Source organism: Eublepharis macularius, chromosome 1 (assembly GCF_028583425.1).
Source record: "Eublepharis macularius isolate TG4126 chromosome 1, MPM_Emac_v1.0, whole genome shotgun sequence".
Taxonomy (NCBI): Eukaryota; Metazoa; Chordata; class Lepidosauria; order Squamata; family Eublepharidae; genus Eublepharis; species Eublepharis macularius.
This window is the reverse complement of record NC_072790.1, coordinates 40,313,886-40,325,296: the sequence shown is the minus strand read 5'-3', so window position 1 is coordinate 40,325,296 and position 11,411 is coordinate 40,313,886.

Below are 11,411 nucleotides of genomic sequence, written 5' to 3'. Positions count from 1 at the left end.
TGAAAAGGATTATAGTGAATGCTGGTTATAGTCTTGCTCTGTGTTAATTTAGGTGACTTTTACCTACCTTTGAATCATTTAAAAGCTTACCTTATGGCACCTGTAACCAATGACAGCTCATGGTATTTTTCCACCACTGTAACTTCCCCCCCTCCTCCATACCCTTACTATGTTGAACTGCCTTGCTTGGGAGCTGAAGGAAATAATCCTCCTTACATCTTCCCGACCATTGGCAGATGGACTTAGAAAGATCACCGACCTTCTTATCTGTGGATAGTTCTAGAAATATAGTTTCCCCAGTCACCTATTTATTTTGACTGGAAATACCCAGGCATAGGGGAACATTGCCCCCCCCCCCCGGTCAGAATGGAGAGGCAGACACAAGTGTTGGGAATTAAAGGGCTGCTTTATTAAAATTACAACAATACTGTCAATGCGGCAAGGGCCTAACTAGTGGTACAGGTCAGGCCCTGTGGTCACTCCAGGACCTCCACCCCGACCTGTCTGGGTGATCCACCAACTGCACCCGGACAAGCTGGTCCCCCCCTGCAGCTTGACGGCCAGGTGGGGGAGCTTTAAGGGGCTGTACCATCACTTTTCCAGGCTGGCCGGGTCACTGGCCCACTCAATTTTACCCAACTTCTAACCTGCCATGGGAGATTAAACTCAACCCACCTTAGCCAAATACCCCCTCTCCAGACAGTGCAAGGTAGGCAAAAATCTCCTTCCCCCAATGGCCAATCCAGAAAAGGAGAAAAAATTCCTACCTGGCCCTGATAAACAGCCACTGGCTAATCCTGTACTGAACTAGGGTGAAGTGGGTGGGCTGAGCACAAAGTACAACTGAGAAGCTGGGAGGGCAGATCAGCTAAACAGAACTGCTGTCTCCACCCCCGCTGCATACCATGATGGCCAGGAAAGTGCTGCTGCCTCTTCTTCCTTCAAGGACAGCAAATCTCGGCCCCCAGCTGTAGTGGCTGTTGCCACCAGCCGGGAAGGGCCGCATATCATTGGCAAGAAATCAAGCCCTTCCCTCAGCAGTTTTAGAGGGGCGTTACAAAAAGATTTATGTGGAAGATAGGCATCATTTTGGTTGCCCAACAGGCAGCCATAAAAAGCGACTAAGTGATAATGAGATGAAGAGGTCTCATGAGAATGTGGGAACTGGCATTCCTAAAGAGGTCAGGGAGGTGATTATCTTCTCTGACTCCTGGCAGGGGGAGGGGTAGCATTTGGATAAGTGACAGGTAGTTAGGGGTAAAGAAGGCAGCTGGATGGATGTTGGCAGGGTAGAAGGTTGCCACTCTACAAAATCTGCCACCTGAGGTGCCTGCCTCAGTTTGCCTCATTAGAGTTAGATGAACCTGGAAGATCATGAGAAGGTATTAATACTGGATTTAACTGTATGACAGTTGCTTCCACATATAGCAACAGGCACTATAAGGTAATCTTTCATGTTCTCAGTAAGATGAATATGAGCTTACAAGGACAGGAGCAGAGTCCAAAATTTCCAGCAGGACTACATACATAAATCATATGCTGTTCTCTGAGACAGCCATATCCATTGCATATCACTCATACAACAGCAGGCTACAGGGATGGACTTGCCAAACTAGATTTCAGGTTCTTATAACTGAGACACTGAGTCTTGCTTCTTCAGGACTCCTAGACTACTTCTCTTCACTGATCAGCTTCCTCTCTATTGGCCTTTTTTTTTTTTGGCACTCATTTGCCATGAAAGATCCTTGCTTGGGGAGCCATTGGTCAGTTGTCACTTGATGGCACATACGTACATATGTACCTACATACATGCATGCATATAATTTTAGCACAGGGTGACAAGGCACAACAGTACGTTGCTAGTTTCTTCATGCAAGACACAAGTCAGTTTCTGCTATTGCTTTATTGTTCATCCTGAGCAAACAGTAAAAAAGAGGGGAAAAGTTTACCAATTTTTAAAGAAAAACAATACTCTCCAACTTTATTTAGTAGTCAAATATGTTCAATAGTCAAGGATATGCCCTGTGGCCAGGAGTGGACTAGGAAGAAAAACTGGCTGTGGAAAAGGACCCCATTTTATCTGCAAGGATGTGATGGAAAGGTGGCTTCCTCCATCACAGCCCCACCAACCCAAGGGAGGTGGGAAGAGGCAGCCTGCTTCCCCCTTGCCGTGCAAGGCTCAGGAAGGCTGGGCACCAACTTTCTTTCTGGTTGGGAGGGGAGGCCATCAGCCCATTGCGATAAGTCCTAGTGGCCATAATGGCCAGGCTACCCTTCTTGTGGCTTAAATATGGTTTAAAATGCATAAATCAGCAATAGAGTTTTGTTTACATCCCTAGAAGTGTCAATGTTTTCCTTAGCCAGGTTATAAATGTTTTCTCTTCTTCCAGCTCAACAAGAAGAAAGCCACAGTGACTTGTGCAGACTAGAATGGGTGTTTCCTTCCCCCTTGGTGTAATTACAAGGAAAGCATTACTGCCTGAGGGCCAAGCTACACATGACGAATGACACTTGAACGGCAAGTGGATTGAGTGGAGGGCAAGTGAACAGGGAGAAATACACTTGCTGTTCAAGTGTCATTCGTCATGTGTAGCTTGGCCCTCAGATTGCTGCATTAGGTTAGGAATTGCCTTTATTAATATATCCCCCACTTCGCATCATGGTGGTATACAGAGTGACTGACCACCCCAGACTTGTTTTTCATCAGCAAGGTTGGTTTAGCATAGGCCAACCAGAGTCTAAAGAGAAGACCTAGAGACCACTTTAAGAAATTTGCTCTCTCTTTTTAATTCCAAAAATAACTAACTAGTTTATTTACTTGAGAGGGGAAAGGTCAGGTGAAATCAGAGGTTGAAAATTTCTGAGGTAATTCAACATGTGTGTGTGTGTGTGTGTGTGTGTGTGTGTGTGTGTAAATGATATCTCTGAGGTAAAATGAGAACATGCATAGACTTCATTTCTTAGGCTCTTCACAGACACTTAAAGCCTTCAGTTTTGAGGCTTTAGTTCCCTTGTTTTTCCCCAAGCACCCCATGATACTTTCTTTTAGTATTCTCTTTCTCTTTTGGAGTTAGAAATGCTGGCACTCACTTTCTAGTGCCCCAGTCCCCTTCTCTCCACACACCAGTGCTTTCCTTGAGTTGTTAACTGAATCTGAAGGTCTCCATGGGCAGTTTCCAACTATACCCGATCAGGGATCTCTCATCTCTCCAGAGCTATCTCCCTGTTTGACTAGGTAAGGAAAATCTCCTCTCCTTAGAAGATCTATATCTTTTCTTTTGCCCGTTTGGGATTTTGCACCTACTTTCCAAACCTCCTTGCCAACTTTCCTCAGTTCTCCTGCTGGTGTTAAAACTGCTCTTCAATCAGATCCCTTGGAGTAGCCCGTCACAGGTCTCCGATTCTGTGAGGGATTAACCCTGAATAGCCCTGCAGCTGTGTGCGTGTACAGCACTTCCAGGCTTTTAAAAACGTGCACTCCAACACAGCAACATAGCTCAACTAGTCAGCAGTGTATACCACCTAAGGTTGCCAGCCTCCAGGTGGTCGTTGAATATTATTAGAGCTGCTGTAGCACAGGGATTAAGTGGTTCGGCTGCGAATCAGCATTCTACTGGTTCAAATCCTACTACTGCCATCAGCTCAATAGGTAGCCTTGAGTAAGCCACTCCTCTCAGCCCCAGTTCCTCAGCTGTATTGTGGGGATAATAATAACACTAACTTTTTCACCGCCCTGAGTGAGGCACTAATCTGTCAAGAAGAACAGTATACAAGTGCAGTTGTTGTTGTTGTTGTTATATTTCCTGGATTGACAATCATTTCAAGGCCATAGGAATCAGTTCCTCTCAAGAAAATGGCTGTTTTGGAAGGTAGACTTTATTGAATTATATTCCACTGAGGTTGCTAGAAACCTTAACCCTTGGCCCCTAAACTTGTTCACACAGTTACAATGATCTGCAAGAAGACAGATAACTTTATGTTTAGGGAAAAGATTGGGGAAATGGAACATGGTCAACCCCCCTCCTCCATGGCTGCTATGAGATATCCATGCACATATATCCTAGTTAGATCCTAGTTCTGGGGAAATCTGTGATAAACCCAGGCATGAGAGACAGTTATTCAAAAGCTCAGGCCAACCATACAGCCATGAGGTCATCTTTTAATAGCTCTTAATTAATTTTCATGTTCCTCCATGAGGCTGACCAAATGTCCCTGGAATCTTCCAAACTCTTATGATGTGACTTTTTCAATTTTCACATTCCTGTTTTTTTTTAAAAAAAAAAATCCCTCAACGATTGCCTTTTGAAAAGGTCATTTGAAACTAAGAACCTTTATTCAGCGTTTCTCAAAGATTAATCAGGTTAATTGGCATCAGATCTGATCTGCTCCTGATGTCAACACTCTTTAATTTTATTAGCAGACTTCCTAAATATCATGCACCTATTTATGGTCGGAAGGGTTAAAGCCATCTCTAGTGCTGCCAAGATTTTCAGCCATTCTCATTACTATGCAGCAGCCGGATGACCTCTGTCTTAAGGCTAAAAATCTGTTTTACTGTCTGATTGGGTTTTATATAAAGTTCTACATAATTCTAGTTAAACCACAATTTGCCATGCTACGGCAAATTAGCATTCAATTAGACTTAACTCTGCTTCTGAAATAACCCAATATGAGAAATATCGAAGATCCAGGAAGGTGGATGCACAGGTTAACGCTCACATTCCTTTGATAAACTTAGTTGGACATTTCATTACAAAATCAATAGGCTATTACTAATGTCTTTGATAACTATTTTTTAATTTACTTAATTTACTCCAGGGGGATATATCTGCATACCTGTCCTCAGGTAAAGTTTCTGATCTAACAAAACAAAAAAAGGAACCTTCGACATACTTAACTTTATGCTAAAAAGCTAATGGGACCTGCATGGACAAAGGCATGTATGACGGCAGGACTAGAATGAGGAGAATTAGATGAAATTGAGTTTGAAAGTTGGGTGAATCCAACCCACTATCTTTAACCTTATCTCAGAAGTGAGAACCTTCAGTTCTGTGGACCAGAAGATACCCTGGAGTATGCTTCCTCATTAGAATAGGAAAATAGAATAGATGCATCTGAAGATGAACTGTGGTTCTCGAAAGCTTATGCTACAGTAAAATTGGTTAGTCTTAAAGGTACTACTGGACTCTTTTCTGTTTTGCTACTACAGACTAACATGGCTAACTCCTCTGGATCTATTAGAATAGGAGTGACTCTACTCAAACCAGCACCCTATTCATGTCCTCTTATTTGGTAAGGCTATAAAGGTTTCCAGGTCAAGAATATTGCCTGGGCAACATTCAATGGCTGTCTGGAGATCATGGTCTTTGCAAGGGCTTATCTCCTGTTTCCTGGCTTTCCCACTTGCTCCAGGTTTCCAAGTTCCCTGGGGCTCAATGTGGAGGATGGGAGGAGGTCGCAGGATGTGTGATGACAGTATTTACCTTACATGTATGTGCATCACACTCTCACACACTCTGGAACACTTTAACATTATGCCAGGAATGACTTCATCCCTGGTGCAATCTGGAAGAGTTCTGGAGTGTGTGAGGGCTCACTCCAGGGGCTTCTTGACCTGTTTTTTCACCTTTCCTCCCCTGCCGGCCAGGTGAGAGGTTGCGGGGGACAGAGACTGGGAGTGAGGAATCCCCCGTCCCCACTAGAAGAATGAGAACCCTATCCCTACATGCTCTTTTTCAGTCTAATCCTAAACAGAGTTACAGTATTCTAAACAAGAGATGGGCATGATCTGCACTATGATCGAAAAAAACCCACAATAATGGCGATCGCGCAATTGTGACCTGGCGGATCGTGATCGTCCACAGCCAACGATCCAGCAATCGGGAGAAGCCTGGATCGGGGCGATCAGGCTCGGATCGGGGATTCAGACACTCAGGCGCCAGATCTATTCCCCTGGCAACGGAGCCAGGGGAATGCCTGACCTGTGTTTGCCCTCCTTCTGTCGCCCTGGAAACCCGAATGGAAGCCCAGCTTTCCTTGATCAGCAGGGCTTCCTTCCAACCACGGAGCGGAAAAGCAGTCACAAGTTGGGAGAAGACACCCAAGGGAGGGAGGGGGAAGGGGGTGTTCCGTAGCCACGGGCACTCCAATCTCATCCCTGCAAACCCTGATAGGCAGCTCTGATGGCCAAACACAGACCTCCTGTGTTGCTGAATGGGACGCATGCCATGGGCTCCCAGGCTGGGTTTCACTTTCTGCGAGCAGTGGAGTGGGACAGAGCTCTTGCTTGCTACTTGCTAGCCTTTGGAGAGAGAGAGAGAGACTGAGAGAGTCGGCCGCCGCCACAACCCACCTTCCCACATAGCTGGGAATACCAGCGTGCCCCGCTTTGGCATCCACGATCCATGGCTCGGGAACGGTAGATGATCAGTGTGGATCGTTAATTCGGGATCGTCACTGGCGCCGATCCACGAGTAGCTGGATTGTTAATTTTTTTTTATCATGCCCATCTCTATTCTAAAGCCATTGACTTTAATAGAAGATTGTAGGCTGCCTACAGGGCAGTGTTATGACCTCACCTTTGTCTTTCTTGTGGGATTGGATTACATATCCATTTAATTTTTTTTTAAAGATGGGACTCAAAATGACATTTAACCAGGATGACCAAGGCTAGTCCAATCTCGTCAGATCTAGGAAGCTAAACAGAGTCTGCCCTGGTTAGTACTTGGATGGGAGATCACCAAGGAAGGCCAGGCTTGCTAGGCAGAGGCAGGCAATGGCAAACTATATCTGGTCATCTCTTGCCTTGAAAATCCTAAAGGTCACCATGAGTTGGCTGTGACTTGACAGCACTTACCACCACCAAAAGGGGGTCGATTTTACCAACTCCCACCGTAAGTCCCTCTCTACACAGCCATGCTTGTCTCTACTGGTTTCTAAAATGGTGGCAGCATAGCAGGAGAGCTCTATGTTGGGCATAGGCATAATGATTGCCCCTCTATCTTCATTCATTTCATTTTCCTACTCTTACAGGGACTGACTGACAATAAAAAGCCTTTTATCTTTCCATTTAAAGGTATCAGTTGGCCATCCTTCCTTGCTGTGGTCTGTTTAACAAAGTAAGGAATGAGGTAGGCAGTTTTTCTACTATTCCATATGGAGTACTTTCTCAGGGTGGCTGGAGTCATTTTCAACCAAATATCACCAAAATTACAGCAAAGTGTCTTTTGCTGGTTCTTCAAATAACCCCCCAAATTTCAAGCAAATTGGACAACAGATGTAAATTCTATGGGACCCTGAAGAAACCCAGGGTTTCTCCCTTCAGAGGGAGAAGAAAATTCTCTGCAATCCACAAAAAGGGGTGTTTGTGTGGAGTGGAGAACGGCAGTTCTCCATAGTTTGGGATTGGCTGGAATTGGCTGTGAGTGCTATGTGCTTCTCCCTGGCAAGAGTTTGATTGGAAGGGAGAGATTCCATTTCCAGGAAGTCAATACAGTCAAAGAAAAATGTATGCTCATGCTGCATGGCTGGTAAGCATTGTAACTTGGGGGGGGGGATTGATTATTTTTTTCTTTAGGGAGCGATTTTTGTTATTCCTTAGCATCTTGAGTTTGTGTTACCTTTCTGGAGAATCAAGGTAATGGTTCAAAATGGTAATTTCCATGACTATCTCCAGCTCAGGAGTTTTGTTTTTGCACACCCCTAATAATTTGAACTCTTAATTAGATATACATAAGTTGACATTATGCCTCCAATGCCAATTACTGTCTGCTTCAGAATGTGGCTCAATGATTTAATTTGACTTAATTTAACTTATTTTCACTTAATTATGTCAATAAATTTTGCTTCCATTCTCACATTTTCTAGCATTTGTTTTAAACAAAGTATATAGACCTGGAGCCTTCCACAGTCTGAAAAACAGAAAAGTGATAATTGATCGATTTCTGTTCTCCTGGATTTGGAAAGGTTTTTTAAAGTTGGTTTTGTGTTTCATTTTAGGTTTGGGGCAGGGCTTGCTGGGGGATCTAAATGAAGAACTTTTTAATTAGTAACAAACATAAATTGGTTTAGAATTAAGGACAAGGCTTTGAGTGGTGGAGCTAATCTCTTGATACATTCTTGACTTGGAATTTCCATTCAACCAAGAGCAACCAAGATCTGGGGTTATTGTATCTGTCAAATTTAGAGAATTTCAATTTATGTTAGTAATAAGAACTTTCAGACCACAGGGAATATTGAAGTGTTTGTCTAGAAGACAAACACTTTGTCCACTTTTCTCTCAGCAGTGCCATAGCTAGGGTAGGCCCTAGTAGCTCTAGGGTAGGCTACTTGGTGGTTCCAGTTACTAGGGTGGCCACCATAGCTAGGGCAGGTGCATTGGTACATTAAACATTTTTTTAAACTTGGCTTCTTTATTTGTAACATTACAGTTCACATTTTGAAAAAATTAGAACATCTTCATGGAATAAAAAAAGTCTGGCCAAAATGCAAAAAATGAAGGGTCGTGTGTGTCCTTCACTCTCAGCCTAACCCACATTGCAAGTAAAATGAAAGAGAGGGGAAAATGTTGTGAGCCATTTTAGAGTCACCATTGGGATGAAAAGCTGGTTATAAATATATAAATAAAGAATGTTGACTGAGACCTCAGAGGGCCTTCTTTTCTTAAAGCTACCGGCATTGTTTTTATTATTTTGGGGAATTAAAAATCTGAAATTCACTGCCAGATCACATAGCGATGGATACAGGCATAAATTGCTTTAAAACAAGGTCAGGCAGATTCATGCAGAATAGATCTATCTGCAGCTCCTAGCCATGGTGAATAAAAGGAACTTAAGAAAACACCAAAAATAACTTTAGGCTTGCTAGAATCAGTTCAAAGTTTTCCAGATGACAACAACTGTAGATTGATCTTAGGTTTTGAGTCCAGTGGCACTTTAGAGATCAACAAGATTCTCAGAGTTCAAAGGTTTCAAAAGTCAGCACTATTTGAAGAAGGGAGCTCTTGTTGATCTCTGAGATGCCCCTGGTCTCAGTTCCTGCTGTTCTACTGCAGTCCAACTTGGCTACCCTCATAAAACTATCCTGATTTATCTTAGTAGTAGTGGTAGTGGTAGTCGTAGTGGTAATCGTAGTACTTATTGTATAGGGCCACAGGCCAGTTCAAATAGGGCATATAAGAAATTTAAGCAAACAAGATAACTGTAGATTTGTTAAAATCAGTTAATAGATTTCCAGAATTCGATATATGATTGGACCTGCTCTTAAGAAAATATCAGAAGAATATCAGAAAATATCAGAAGAATACATTTGAGACTCTAATTTGTGGAGATTTGGTATCTGATGGTGACATTTCCATATGTATGAATGGATTAATAATGTTGAACCTAAAATGATGTCTGTGAATACGAAGAAAAACTTTTTAAAGATATTATTTCAGTGGTATCTAAGCCTTGACAAATTTGTAGAAATATTTTAAAAAAATCTCAGGATTATTAATGGAAATGTGAAATGAAAAATCAAGATTTGATACATCTTTTGGACATGCCCAAAATTTCAGTTTATACTCAAGCCTGTTGTTCACTATATTAATCAGATTTAGGAAGGTAACATCCCCTTAGAACAAAATGTGATTTTAATTAGGTTATCTTAAAGAATGCGTATTCTCTTCAGACACAGAGTTGAACTTGATCACTGCTACAAAAATGGCCATAGATGCTAACTGGAGAAATAAGTAATATCTAGGTTAATTGTATTTGGAAGACAGCACTGCTGCCAAAATTAACAAAATATCAGAGATCTGTAAAACATTGGCAAAATTCAGATCAAGTCAATGAACAATCAGTCCAATGAACAGTGAGTCCAAATTCAGATAAATTGAATGAATTTAGTCCAATCGTCTATCTAGTACACTCCATTCCCACAGTGGTCAACCTGATGCCCCAAGGCTAGACTTTGGCACCTCTAGCCTCTTTCAATGACTCCACTGTTTGCTTCTATTTATTGTGAATGCAGGGTTTCAATGGTTAATTCTTTTCATAGTTAATTCTTCCAGCTACAAAAACACCCTAGATTAAATATGTCTCGTCACACACACGCCAACTATGTTTTGTTTTTTTAAAATCACAGATATCATAGCGGACGGATCCCCCCCTCATCCAGTCCCTTCTAAATATTCACATCTGGATGCACATGTCACACCACAATATGCCATGTTGGCGTGCGTGACATTTTCAACACAAGCATGTATATTTTGTTTGTCACCAAGCTCTCTAAATTAGTAGGAAAAGCTTCCCTGGTGTGATTTTTCTTTTCATTCAAAGTGGAGAACCTGTTACACATAATTATCCACATGCTACATTATGCAAATTTGAATTTCTGAAACCTGGTGGCCCTTGCTATGCACTGTGTCATTTGAGACATGCATTTGGAGAGGAGATGGGGGTGTTTGGAAAAGGAGAACTGATTGCAACCCTAGCTGGAATGAAGAGATAGACATTGGCTTGGAACTAAAGGACCATTTATTAATACAATATTAACATAACCATGGCAAGGGCCAACTAAGTGGTTCAGGTCAAGCCACGGGGTCAGCCCTGGACCTCCATTTTGACCTGTTTGGGCAAGCCCCAAAGTCCTGGGTGTAGGCCATCCCTGGAATGGTTGCAACCCAGCCAGCCAGGCAAATGAATCCCCCCCCACCAAGCTCCTAACGCTCCAGCCATACAGCATAAGGGAAGGACTTGTCCTTGAGGGTCCCTACAGACGTCTGCCTATGCTATGGTAGTCATCACAAGCATACCGCACTGCTGATTCCCCATCCTTGGGGAATTGCCACTGGGTGCTCACCAGCCCGCTCCCTATTTCCTCATACTCTTTTACCAATGACCTAACAAATGGCACCACCCAGGCCAACACCTCAAACCTTTGCCAGCAGTGCAAGGTAGGTGAAAAAAACCCATCTCATAAGACAATCAGAGAATAGGAGCAAAAAAATCCTACCTGGCTCTGCAACAGCAGCCAGCTAATCCTGCACTACAACAGGGTGAAGTGGGTGGGCCGAGCAAGCAAAGCGACTGCAGGCCAGGGAAGTGGAGCTGCCTACTGAGGCTCTTAGCTCTGCCCCCGGAAAAGCCCCATATGCCCAGGAAGGGAGTCTGTCCTTTCCTTCAGGCAGGACTGCAACAGCTGGCGCCTGGCTTAAGCAGCTGTGCTGCTGCCAGGAGTACCGAAATCCCTACCCTGACTGATCCTCCAATATTATCTCCAGTATTCTATTGAAGAGTAACTTCACTAGTCAGGGAATAACCCAGCAATGGCTACAATAGCAATTTCTACATCCGCACAAGTGGTAAATTCATACTAGCCTAGATGGCCAAGGCAAGCCTGATCTCTTTGGATCTCAGAAGCTGAGCAGA